We start from the raw sequence: 14,906 nt of genomic DNA on the forward strand, positions 1-14,906 counted from the left end.
TAAATGCAAAAAAAATAAAAATGATTTAGTGGTCCACCTGGAATACGCACAACCAAATGCTAAATGAATCCATATCTGAAACTGAGCACATGCAAAATACAGGTCTTATTTTTATACTCATTTAAGATAAGGCAGCCACAACATTGTGTGTTTAATTATCGTCTCCCAAAAAACTAAGCAGTCGTCTCAAGGGCAGGGGGCATACCTAGAGTATTTGGCACCCGGGGCAGATTCTAAATTTGGCACACACAAAAAAGACATCCTATTACAGAAAAAAATGCTATTTAGCTATAAATTAAAGATCAACACAAAGATGGCACCCGGGGCAGATTCTAAATTTGGCACACACAAAAAAATGCAATGTTTGCAAGAATATTTATTAAAGTAAACTGTATGTCAATTGGAAAAAGCTAAAAATAAGAAAAATAAAGTATTAACTTATATATAAATTAAAGAAGTTTCAATAAATAACATTGACTGAAGCGATAATACTGCTTTCTATAATAACAAAACCAAAAAAACACAGGTTTTTGTACCCCAGCTCTTCCTTTGCCCAGAGAGATTTTCCTGCTTTAGCCCAAAGTTTTCCTCTCTTTTTGCACCTCCAAGACTTGCTTACTTGTTCCCTGGTGATCTAGTGGATTGTTTTCATGAGTGGACACGTAATGACACTCTCCAGAGTCCAGACACGCTGAGCGTAACGGCATGTAACGGCACAAGCCCTCAGCTTGTTACCCATGGTGCTCAGGACTTTCTGTTCCGTAGCAGCACAGACTTGACAGGCGCATAGTCGAATGTACCCATAACTCTAACCTTTCCCCAAAAAAGACACACACACCTTTATTGAGTGCAAATATAATTTCCACAGCTTTATTAACATTTACAATATTGTCAAAACAGACCATCAAAATTAAACAGATAACATATTTCCCCTTCATAAACAATGACAATGACCGCCCATTATAAACATATTAACTGTATAACATTGGCACCACCACATACCAGGTGCCTCCACCTTAACCCATTGACCATTGTAGGGGCATACCATACCCCCCCCCATACCACACTGTTTAACAAAAAAATAACCCATGTAGGGGCATACCAAGACACCCCTACACCACCAAATTAACCAAATAACCGATGCAAGGGCATACCGAGATACCCCTACACCAGCCTGTAAGTGAGCCTTTACAAAATGGCTCCCACTTATATACCCTTAGTTTTTAACCCCACCCATGACAAACTTGCACCAATTAAATTAAATCACTAATTCGTGCACACCCACTAGCTCTGTCAAGGCCCACTCCACTAAGCTGCACTGCTCAAAAGGCTTCATGCCACAAAGACGCTGAACAGCGGATGGATGCAGACAGGCCAGTGAGTCTAAACTGCAGAGGTAGGACTGGAGGCCACAGTTTCGAGGCTGGCGGTCTGTGCCAGTATGCACTCACCTGATGATTGGCACACGGGACGGAAGTTCCCAGGTATGTTTATAAACCAGTCCTGCAAAGTATAAACAACTAAGACAATCCCTGCTGAAATAAGGTCTTTAAACATTATTTTTAACGACAATGATGACTTTTCATGATCCTTAAATGATCAATGTCTTATTTTCAATATGACAACCTACAACCGTGTTATATGGAATAAAGGTGCCGAAAAAGGTACACCCATTTATGTGCTCAAGTGTTCTAGTTAAGCTCTATAAAATAATAATAAAAATTATTCAGTGCTAATAATAAGGCTACGCTTTACAGTAAAATTCCTGTGCAGTGCATGATCCAGGTGAAATATTTCAATTTTCAGAAAGGCACAATGTAGCAAGACATATTGCATCTCAACATATCTGTGGAGCATGGTTCACAGACCCCCACCATGCTGCCCTGGTTTTATAAATTAGAAATCTTGTCATCTTATCAGAGAGACCAAAAGACGATGGCAAACTTTGTCTGTTAACTGAACCAAGACAACCCCAACTTTAACATCAAGAATATTACGCTCAGAAACATTTCAGTGTACTGCAGGAAGCAGAATATAAAAGATGCCGATTGCCTTTCTTCCAAGCAGAGTTATTAACCTTAGAATCCGAGTGGTTGAGATTCTGGGGAAACAGAGTTACCTCGAACTTCTATGCAACTCTATTCTAAATCGGTGCTACATTTTATAAAATAAAAAAAGCTCCAGCATTCAGCATTCTTTCCATAATGGAGTTTCCTGTAGTTTTTTATTATTATTTTCTATTATTGTTGATTATCTTGATTAAAACAAAAGTTTACTGAAATCTTACATTTCCATGGGAAAACAAAATAGAATATTTTAATTTAAAAACGCAGAGACAAATAGCAGAGAACAATTAAACTTGTAAGTTAATTTTGTCATTTGGAAGCACAATCTGATTCCATAGAGCAAAACAATTTTGGTATAATAATGTTTGATGTTGGGATTTACTAAGAAACAAGCGAGTTTGGAGGGAGAATTGTGTCTGTCTGGGAGTTGATGGACCCAATAAGTGATAACTAAAAAAAACATATGGTAAATGTGTGTTCTTCTGTGTGAGTGATATTTATAGAGGAAAAGAATAGAAGGTAGATAAAGATATGGCCTTCGGGAACTTCGGGAAAGTATCGATATGTAACAAATTTTCATTCGGAGGTCTAATACTTTTGGGATGTGATGAATAATTTAAATTATTTAATTCATGAAAATTAAAAGTTATGGATAAGTACATTATAATGACAAAACCTAATGAGGAATGCGTGTGTCGCCATTCCCGTGCCTTCAGATTTGCCCCTTATGGTAGAACATTATGGTAAAACCATCTATGACATAGAGAAAGAACTTAGTTAACAAGTGTAAAGAAGACTGTATCGAAATACCTTCCTGGTTGTATTCCTTAAGGGGGAAGTTTGCAAAAAGAACTGAAGTCTCTGATAGTACTATGACTTATGAAAACTCAATCCCAGTGACCTTTTCCTGCAAGAAGATTGTCTTACTGACATAACTAAGCAATAAGCAGAGCCAGCTGAAACAGCAACTCTCATGCAAACTTCCCGCTTGGTCCCTTTATTAGTGAATAAACTCTATGGCTATCCATATCACTGCAAAGCACCATCACCTGGGCACATCATTCTGCCAGAAAACAAGTGCCTATGACTTATTTCCCATTTTTTAGGCAGGACAGTCCTGATATTCAGGTACTGTTCCAGTAATAATTGGGTTGGGGATTTTAGTGGATCTCCTCTTACCATCCATTCTATTGGAGTTGAGTGTTGGGATGTGATGTTACAGAATATCCCAGAGCTTTCCTTCAATAGATTGTAAGGTATTGTGATGATCTTCTCTTACTAATTCCCCTCTGGACACCAGAAAAGTCAAACCCCTCTGTTTCATGGGGGGCAGGTCTGCTATGCATGCTAGTGTTGCTATGAGGCTGGCACTAGTGAACTGCCAATAACTTAAATAATTATTTAGTGCCAGACACATTCAAACTATTTCTAGTGATATCCCTGGCTTATTTTTCTTTCTTTTTTTTTTTTATTTGCTCCATGATATATGCAGGGGTCCGCAGTATTTTATGGTCTGAGCTCATGTTCAATGCCTGGCACAGTTTTGTTTGTGTAGGCCCTATGTTTTAGGCAAGCAAGTCTGGCTCAGAAAGTTAGGTCTGGTTTTGACTCAAACGCAGCTCAAAATAAGGTTGTGATGACCCTACGTATCAGGCAAGTGAGTATGGCTCAGAAAGCCTGGGTTTAGCTTGGTTAGTGCCATAAGATGGCCATCTTTCCACTTCTATAATTTAGCCACGGTCTTTCCTAACTTCATTTTCTTGCTCCTTTTAAAAGCAAAACAAACCAATATTATTTTATTTCACACTTAAAAATCATCGGGAAAGGGTCCTTTAATAGAACTCATAGGTCCTGTTGTGAGGAAAAGATGCAAAAGCATTTTTTTTTTCCTTAAAAAGATGACAAGAATCCAACACACAGATGTGCTCTCGTAATAGAGGTTGTTTGAACAAAAAAAAAAAGCCGGCGTGTATACCCGCAAGACTACTTTATTAGAAACTAGGTGGGGGGAAACAAATATTAAAAAGGAAATTTAAAACCAGTTGAATTATTCCAACTTAATCCTTTTTGAACACTGTGAGGTGTATTTATAATACAAATTATTTGCACAGACGTGAATAAGCAACCGCTTCACACAAATTAAAACTTTACTTTCAGATGCTACCTCAATTGTTATGTAGATTAAATAAAGCACATACAATGAAAGCCAAATGATGCTTCTTTGTTTGCCACCTGATATAAAAGAATACATTGAGGTTCTAAAAATATGTTAGGATTATTAACGTGAATTGCATTTTATGAATATGCATTGTTTCATTAATACATAGATCGGGCAAAGAAATCCTTAACGCTTATATTAAAAATATAATTTTACATTTTTAAACTTTATCATTTTGAGAGTCTTCTATGTATTAAAGTTCTAAAAAAATGGAATACTTCTGGCGATAGAATTTTACAAACCAATTACCTTCATTTGTAAACACAAAATTGCTTATTTAGGCTTTTCTTAAGTATGAAAATAACATGTTTAAATGTCATGCTGAGGTTTATTTAACTAAGGCGGCATGTTCTTCAAACATGGAACTCGTTATCCTGAAATTTACCAAATGCAGAAAAAAAAAAAAAGGGAAAAAAATCTGTCAAGTTTTATTTATTTCTGTTATAAATATAAGCAATTCCGTCCTATCCCAAAATACAGAGAGATTAGATGCGTTAGACAGTAGTCAATTCATTTTGCATAGGAATGGCTCATTAAAAAGGAGATCTGATTGGACAGAGCACAAAATGAATTTACGATGTCACTCAGAGATGGAGCAGGACTAATGAGGAAGGGATGGAGCGTTGATTCTGCATGGAACAATGCAAAGCATTTATCCTCTCAGCCGGTAGAGTCCCTGAAACTGGGTGTCTCTCATTATGAATCTATCTCGGGGGCTTTCTTTAATATTTTAATAAATAACTACATCAGCCCAACAAGAAATTAATGAATAGTATCATTAATAATGAGCCGGAGTCTTGTAGTGATAGGACAGATATATTGAACCACTGTGGTTCTCCCTCTAGAGACATGGGATTTTTCCGGAGGCAAACAAGGCCAGAGAATGAAGCAGCCATCGCTCCGTGCCAACAGCTTTTACAACAGGTTGGGAGTAATAAAAGAGGATTTTCTGCACGATAAAGTTAAGCCCAGCAAAATCTGCTTGGTGTAGATCGGCGTGAAAAGTACTGCCAAATGAGATCCTTAATTAAACTTTAATCAAGACAACAATTTTTTTTTTTCTACATATTTCCCCCAACCAGGAGTAGCAGTCTAACGGTTATTTTTCAGACACTTTTTTTCTTTTTATTTCTGGGAAATTATAGAATTTTTTGTTTTCAAAGAAATGTGAAATCTGTTTCCCTGCGAAGTTAAACACTGTAAATTAAAAAAAAAGGCCTTACTATTTAAATCATGCTTCTTTAAACTGAGATGATCAGAATATATGAATAGTGTAAATAATGCTATAACCAAAACAGTGGGGTTTTGTAGATTTTGCAGGCATAATATAGAAATGTTAAATATAATTTAATATAAGTATATAATTTCTGATAAAGCATAATATCAAAAACTTGTAATTCTACCAAAATAAAATTTTTATCGATTTGAAATGGAAAAACTAAGAAGAAATGCTTAACAAAATGAGTAGAGAGTTAAGCAATACATACAAACTGAGCTGCTTGCAAAACTATTGACTAATAATAATAATAATAATAATAATAATGTGAAGTTTTGTTGTATTATGAACATCATATGCATAGTTTTCTGTCCATTCTATCTCGGGAGCCAAAGATCTATACTTACAACTGTTTTTGGTTACAATGACACCAGTCTTACATTGAGAACATTTCAAATTCCGCAAGGTCCTTTTCTCCTTGCATGGTTTAAAATAGAGCCCTGGTCTGACCTCACTACTCCTTTTTCTCTCTTACTTCCCACTGGATTTTATGAAGCGTAAGACTTTTTTGAAGGAGGAATGTAGCAAAAGATCCTCTTGGCTTATCGTAAGAAATAATTAATTATATTCTAAATCTTTACTTTCAAAGGTTTGATTTCGCTCAATATCAGCTTTATTCCAAAACTATGGTAACTGTTTGAAGCTGGGGTAAAATATACATATGTTTAGGATCTATCAATATGATTCTCCTCAACCCAGGGAAGGCTTCATGGGGTTAAAAAAGCAACCAAAGCCTACATCATGATCTTCCATCAGAAAACCAAGCTGAAGTTTTAAGATTATCTCCCTTTATACCTCAGTGAAGTCAGCTTGCTGTTTATCACAATCTATTTAAACACAGTGGTACAGCCAGGAGGGTCAGTGTTCAAGTTGGGGAACATATGGTGAGGATGGATTTAGATGGTTCAAAGGCCACGCATATCAAAAGGAAATCTTAAGGTCTACTAAACTAGCAGCTTCATGAGAATTAAAGCACAATTTTAAGGCACACGGCCCCCAATCTTTTGTGAGCTGTGATCTTTTGAAGAGCCTTCCAGCAGAGCCTAATAAAAATGGTCCCAGTCTTGGTTGAATATAAATAAGATGGAAAAGAGGAAGCATAAAAAAACTAGAAGTATGAATGAGCATGAGAATGAATGAATGTTGATGAATTTATAAATAAATATATGTATGTGGCTCTTTTTTTCTAATTATGTCTACGTTGCTAATTTTTATCTAATTAAAAAGAAAAACAGATCAGAGGACTTTCCATGTCTTGTCAAGACATTTGATGAGATGCTAAAGGTGATAGAAGTATCCTTTCATTGTTGTTTATCATCCAGTAAAACACAGAATGGCTGTAATGATTAATTTTGCTTCTTGTATATTGTGTTGCTTGCTGCCCCTTCTGCTATTTTCCATGCTTTCTGTGGGTGTTCGGAATATCAAAATAATGTCAATATTACTCGAAGCCTGTAAATGAAATAATTCCGCAACACAATGACTTATTCCACAAGGCTTTTAAGCCTAAATGGTATTACATTGTGCTTAATTTTAACAATGTTTAATTGTTTCAAGTTACAATATAAATTCTAAAGATATAGAGAAAAAAAAAACCTTTCCTAATATACATAAATTATCCCGCTCCTACCTTTCTCGTTAATCTACACTTAATCAGAACCTAACATGTAATGAGAAAACTGTTCATTTTTTTTTTGTTTAGTATATTTGAGAGACTTAGGTTGCCTCCTTAGCGATTATATCTCGTAACTCCCTCTTGGTGTTTGAAAGCACAAGCATTTTTTCCATAATAAAAACTGGATTAGCATGTATCAGGAAGAGGCACCACCAGCTGTCACTTTGAAATCAGACTTCCCTGGCCTGTGTTTGAGATGATAATGTATAAACTAATAATTGACAGGTTGTTTGTCTGCGTTTATCTAATAGCTGTCCACAGTCTACTAGGCTTCATAGTATTGTACAAATATATTGCAGCTCATAAATATTAGCGTTTTAGACTCTCAAAGAGAACCTTTTTGCAATTTAGAAAGGAGTTTTCATGATTATCCCAGCCTTTGGTGGAAGCTGATTGGTTCAGACGGAGATTGGATGACAATTATTTAGAGGTAATATAATTCATTATACAGGTTTGCAATAGTGCTATGGAATTTTCTGGCACTCTTTAAATAAAAAACAAAATACTGTCTGCGCTTCTCACCCTAATAAAGTTGGCAACAAATATATAAACATAACATAAATGAGAGGTTTTGGTTATATGAATTGGCCAAAGCATAATTAAGCTCACCCGCCACGTCAAGGCACACTCTCAATAGGGTGAGAACCGACTCTCACCTCCTACATAGTGGGCACACAAAGCAGTTTATACTGCTACCAAAACCTTATTAATGTGTTGGGGGAGGTGCAATTAAACCTCCTCCCATTTAACCCCTGGACTGCAAGCTGCAACCAGACTGATGAGGAGCCAACAACCTCAAATATGTGCAAACAGGGAAAAGAAAAAATGTCGGTGCGCTAAGCTAGTCTCAGGCTCAAATAATACAAATGTATAATACGAGGCCTACCAAACAGTGTGAGCATGCTGCAAATACAGTGTGTTGGCTGTACAATGTATACAAAAAACAAAATACTGTCTGCGCTTCTCACCCTAATAAAGTAGGTGAGAGTAGGTTCTCACCCTGTTGAGAGTGTGCCTTGACGTGGCGGGTGAGCTTAATTATGCTTTGGCCAATTCATATAACCAAAACCTCTCATTTATATTATGTTTATATATTTGTTGCCAACTTTATTAGGGTGAGAAGCGCAGACAGTATTTTGTTTTTTGTATACATTGTACAGCCAACACACTGTATTTGCAGCATGCTCACACTGTTTGGTAGGCCTCATATTATACATTTGTATTATTTGAGCCTGAGACTAGCTTAGCGCACCGACATTTTTTCTTTTCACTCTTTAAATAAATGCAACTTTTTTTTTTGTAAAACCTGGCCAATGTGCCTTTGAACTCTCTGATGTACTAAATGACAGAGCACATCTTAAAGGTTCATCTTTTAGGAAAGTGTTTTGTGATCATTAATTGATAGTTACAGTTACAAACTGATAGTTACCAGACTTGCGATCACAAGGTGGCCCTGGCACTTTAAGGACAAAGGCCACCTGACGACGTAATTGCAGTCTATGGCTGGATATGTGCAGCCACACGCCACATGTTTATGCTCACATAGCATGTAGCCGGGCATATCCAGCTGCTGCCTACAAGCTGCAGCATCATCAGGTGAGCATAAGGTGCTGATGGCCAGCGGCTTACTGGGCATTTGACCTGTGGGCCAGATGGCCAGCCTGGACCTGCATAATTATGGGCATTTGTGGGATAGAGTAGAAGTGTTACTTTAATATCCTAATAAAGTATTCCTGATCTACTGAATTTTTAGTTAATTTTAATGCTTTTTTTGTGCTGAAATTATTTTCTATTAAATGAATCATTAATTTGTATAGAAAGAAGTTTCTATTGAAGTGCTCTATTTAAACCTGTTTACAAGAAGTAATAATGTTAAAAGTATGATTTATAAGAATATTGTACACTTGCATTATTCACTGATCAATTTCTGTAGGCGTACACCAAACAAAAGTCCCTTTATTGTTAATTTACTTTCAAGAAAACCATTTTACTTAATGAGCTCTCAGTTGTGTAATTTAAAATGCTAACATTTGTCTTGATTTTATCATTATAATTATCACCCTACCTCCGAGCTTAATAAAGTGCTAGACTGGTGGCTTTTGTGTGCAATTTCAATATGTCTGACTAGGCAGTTGCCTAAAATGGCCAGCTCTAAAATGTGCTATGCGGTGTAGTAATTATTCTTATAAAGCACATTAAATAATAAATAGCCATAAAGAAGCAGTAAGTCCGAATGCGGCTTGATATTAGAGCCTGCAGGCTTCCTGGGCTTTTTGGTGCCAAAAATGGTAGGACGCTTGATGGAATTCCACTAACTTTAAAAAAAAAAACATATTTTGAAAAAAAACAAAGATTTTTTAATATATTGTATTTAATAACTGATATATTTTCGATACCAAAGTGTGATCCTCATCTCCTTCTGTCTGACCTATCATGTGTCCTGCAAACGTTGTCCCTTATGGAGTGCATCACGCTGATTTCTTCCGAATGTGTCACTTTTCGTACTTCTTTGAAGGTTTTTGCCCAAATATAATTACAATAGGGTGGATACACATTACCCAATGTGCTATTATTTCTTGTACATGTCCATACTTATCACTTTAGGAAAACACAACACCTCTTTATCAACATTTCACATATTTTTTGTGACAAACCTTTAGAATGATTTATTTTCTTCAATGCTTCTATAAATTATTCTTTACAAACATCTTTGCCTATATTAAGAATGTCATAATGTGATATATATATTACGTAAAAAATAAATAAATATATATATACTGAACAGATACACGTCATTTCAAGAGCTATGGAAAGGCTATATGAACAGCATATAGAAACTTCAAAATACAGCATTAATACAGCAAAAATGTAAACTTATAACTATTGTTAGGAAATTAGATTACTGTACATATCATTTAAGTGATGTCTTAGAGTGGACAATTTTATTCTATTTTAAAAGGGGCTAAAAGTGGTATAACGTTTATTGCATTTTCTATGCGGGCCTGAAAATGTATGTTTTTTTTTATTCATTTCGTGATTATATAGTACCGAGGGAATAATTATTTTATAAAATTGAGAAATGGCTCAGTTTTAAAACTTTCCAAATTTCCAAGATCGCTGAATCATCTTGCAACACTCAGTTCATGGTCTTGGATATTAAGATATTGAAATCATCTTTAAGCTTTTTCATAGGTAATATACTATGCTTCACCTGTTTCCGTAAAAAAAAAGTCACAAGTGCCAACTGGACTCCTTAACTGTAAATGTTAATACTGTAATAAACTTTGGAATTGGCATTCCCTTGGTGTGAATAAAAAAGACATATCTGTGAATTCTCTCATAAAATATTAAAGCAGTATTTTTTCACTACTTTTAAATATTTTTCATTTTATACATACATATCTCTTGACATATATTGCTTTGTGCATGGACGTTTGTGCTCTAATATTAAGTAAAGGGGGGGGGGTCACAAAAGTGCACTCAAATAATTATTCCAACACTTATAGAATACAATGGCTACAACATTTTTGTCTGCCTATGTTATAAGAACGAAAACCACCTTTTTCTGCCATTGATATTTATCAAGTTGAAATTTCAATTAGTCTCTTTTGCGAGACTTAATTCATGCTTAAGGTATATTATTCCTGTAACTTTTTCCGTGTTTCCTTGACAACTTTCTAACCGAGGAACAAGCGCCCGATTGCATACGTATGTACATTGTGCAATAACCGCTGGTTTCTGGGGGGAAAAAGGAGCTTTAAATCATTTAAAAAAAAAAAAGAATGGAACAAAAACAACAATACGATTTTCAGTTTTGGACAATTTTATTGAGGTATTTTTTATAAATTTGTTTTTGAATATAGTCCTGAAGTCTAGGACATATCTTTTGAAGCCTCTAATTTCCTACTGTGCTTTTAAGGCTGTATTTTGCTGCCAGCACAGCCTCAAACATGATTTGTGGTCAAGTAGTATAAGCAAAAAGTGAAGAACCACCAAGAGTGTTCATTTGCATCTCCTTACATCAATAGTTTCTTAAAGCTTCCATATTGTATACGGTATACGGAGGAGTTGCCAGAATTGTCTGCCCGGTGAACACGTTTATAACTATTATCTGCTTCCCACGGAAGGAGGTTCTTTTTATGTAAAAATAATGTATACAATTCATGTTTTAGTTGCTAACTTATTTTACGTTTTATGTATGGACCATGAGCATACAACTATGCTTGACATAATATGTAAAGAAAGCCTTTTAAACATATGGGTGATAAAAAAATGCCATTTTTTTACAAATATGACAAAACATAGTCTAGTGCTAGAAAATGGGGGCTTATGTAGGTAAATATCTCTAAATTCCCAAGCTCTTAAAAGTGATGGGGCTAAGCAGACATCCCAAAATTTAAAAAGGCTATGGGAAGACGTGTTTTAGGTGGTGTGGATAGAGGCATGTCTAGTGGACAAGAAACTATGGGACCTTGTGACCTATCGATAGCTACTTAAATAATGGAATAAGGTGTTTAGAAAAAGAATAATGTGTTTTATACAACTTATTGCATTTGTAAACACAGATATCTGTTTCTGGGCCATAGAACCGTATGAGCGAACCTCCCCAGGCTGGCTTCTTGGAGCTTTCCCCTCTCATACTCCTTATAGGTGGTAGCAGGGGGTATGGCTAATATAGCCCTGCGGGATATGACAGTGCTATATAAAACAATAAATAATAACAATATTATAGATACACATGGGGTGGTGATTATCCCTCTTAGAGTACTTTCATGAAAGGGCGGAGCCAAGGTGCACACCACACCCTCTTCCCTATTCCTCCAATCAGAAGAGGGTGTGCAAGGAGGGTTAAACAAGTTAGTGAAAAGCAGAGAGAAGCAGACCAAAAAAGAAGAAGTAATTCAGAAGACAGAAAAGAGGCAAGACAAAAAGCGGAATTGCTGAAAAGGAGGCAGGAACGCTGAAGCGGTTGGCAGAGAAGGTAAAGAGACATAAAGTGAGAGGGTGAAACAGTGTGAGAAAGTGTGACAGAAAACGTGAGAGAGTGAATGAGGGCGAGTGGCAACAAACTTTGTTTCCAAACTGAACCCAACGTTGTCCAAAAGCGAATGGGCCAAAAACGGTACAAACAATGTGTCCAAATACTTTTTGGCCAATGTGCACAAGTCTAGTTTGAATTATATTTTGTCTATATTTTCTACAGAATAATGTTCAAGACATTCTATTAACCCCTTAATGACAAAGCTCAAAATGCATTGTTTTCAATGGGTTTAGGGACCGCCCATTGTCCTTAAGGGGTTAAATTTCAAGAAATTATTTCATTATATCATGATTTATTAAGGTTTTATGGTATGAATATCGCAGTGTTTTTATATCTAACGGCTGAGTTTCAAAATGAATTTCAATGTAAAGAATGCTGGAGGTTTTCTGCAGCGGGCGTATAGCTATATTTTTTCTTTTGAAATATATTTATTTATCCAACTGAAACCCAACTGAAATAAAATAAACAAACCTACTGTATTTAAGCTATCCGTCGTGCAGCCAACATTTACGTGACAGTCCTGCCCTTTTCAAATACACTAAGAATATAGAGAATCAGCAGAACTAGAAAACAAAAGTTGTTTACATGATAATTCATTATCAATCGGCATGGAAGGAAAAGTCCATCGTCCTTTTAATAAGGAAATATGGGGATCTAGATCACATATATGAAGATACAGTATATTTTCATTTCAGCTGTCATTGACTCTAAATAGCCATCTTCTTTTGGCTCTATCATTAAGTTGGACATCCATAGATTAAGCTCATGTTGAAATGTCAACCAGTTAAAGTGAATCATAGGCATACCTGGGAACTGTCCAGATTTGACCTGAAGTCTCGGTGTGCAGTGCTGCTTCCCTGGGTCTCCAGTTCACTTTGCGCTATCTCCAGCAATGCAGCATTTAGCCATGCCCAGTCCACGCTCTATTCCACACTCAATTCGTCTTCCACTCCAAACTCAGTTAAGGCTACCTGGTGCTAACCTCAGCCAATGAAAGATAGCCCCACCCTCTCACAAAGCCACTACCCAGAAGCAGAAGCACTCCTGGCAGCCTTACCTGGGAATCTCCCAGGTATACATAAAGAAAGGTACAGCTAATTGGGAAATAATCAATAAAAACTTAAGGACTAAGGACTTTTAACATACATGAAGATCCCTCTTCTGAAAAGTTAATACATTTTGTGCAGTTATACACACTGTTAAAGTGGAAATGTTGTAATGCACAAAACGTTTAGAATTTTCTTTAGTGCCGGTTTTCTTTTCTGATATATTTATTATAATAAAAATTAAATATACAGTTGTCGCCATCTTTGCTGTTTAGACTTTTTCCATGTGCCACAGAAAGTGGCAGTGTTCGTATTTGTGCATGTGAGAGATACATCTTAATTCAAGCTTGGTGGTAACTTCAGACACAACTTGAACCAAAGCACAGACCTACACTACCAAAATGCTGTTTCATAAAGTTCTGTGAATGTTCTACTCTCTATGTTCATAGACATTTGTTGTTGTAGATTATTGATGAATTATTGAGTTTTTGTAAGTGCATGAATGACACACAGAGAAATGATCCACGTTGCATCTTTGAACTAGATGTCATACTGGAATATTCATTTTGTACGTTCGAGAAACATGTTTGCATCATTGGAAAAAGAAAAGACTGTCAATTTGAGGATGCTAATAAAAGCTATTAGAATGACTTCATCTTGTTTTTTGCATGACATGATGATTTCACTGATAATTTTGAGGCTTGGTGTGGACCACCTCTAATATTTCTGCCTAACCACAATTTAGATATAAGTCCAGCCCTGGAATTATCCTTTTAGTATCATCTTTGCTACCTTCTAAAAGCAAGACCATGCTATTTAGTTCCCCAAATGCCATTTGCCATCTAATTAAAAACTTTTAAATACAATTTTGCTCCAAAAACAAATAAGAATGCCTCATGTCATATTAAAGAAAATTACCCCAGCCCCCGACTTTACCAAGAAACATGCCCTACAATGCCAGCTTTGCCCCAAACAGCTTTGAGTGCCACCTTTGTCCCAAACAGCTTGTGAGTGGCATCTTTGTCCTCAAAGAGCTTGTCTGTGCCATTTTTGCCCCCAAACATCTTGAGAGTGCCATCATTGTCCTCAAACAACTTTTCTGTGCCATATTTACCCCCAAACAGCCCGTATGCATCACCTTTGCCCCTAAACAGCTTGTCTGTGCTATCTTTGTCCCCAAACAGCTTGTCTCTGCCATCTTTCCCTGTAAAAGGTCTCTGTGCCATCTTTGGCCGCAATCAGCTTGTCTGTGCCATCTTTATTCCCAGACTGAGTTGAGCCACTTACATGTTCAGAAATCTATTTTAAATTACCCTATACAGCTTTAATTTTGGTGTTCTAAACCAAAACAAAATTTGCTTACTCAAAGAATTTAGGATGTATTGTTTGTTAGACCCAAAAATGTGAGCTGTGAAACTGTAGAAAGTACCTTGTTGTCTGACTAAATTAGGACACAGGTGTCAGATTCACTAAAATCTATCGTTTATGTATTACATTTGTAAATCAATCACTATCAATTTATGTAAGGATCGTAAAATGTTTCTAGAAAGTCAATATTTTTTCCGATTTAAAAATAATGCTGAT

The sequence above is a fragment of the Sceloporus occidentalis genome, unplaced genomic scaffold (genome assembly GCF_023333645.1).
Source record: "Sceloporus occidentalis isolate IW3139 unplaced genomic scaffold, rSceOcc1.0.p SCAF_83, whole genome shotgun sequence".
Taxonomy (NCBI): domain Eukaryota; kingdom Metazoa; phylum Chordata; class Lepidosauria; order Squamata; family Phrynosomatidae; genus Sceloporus; species Sceloporus occidentalis.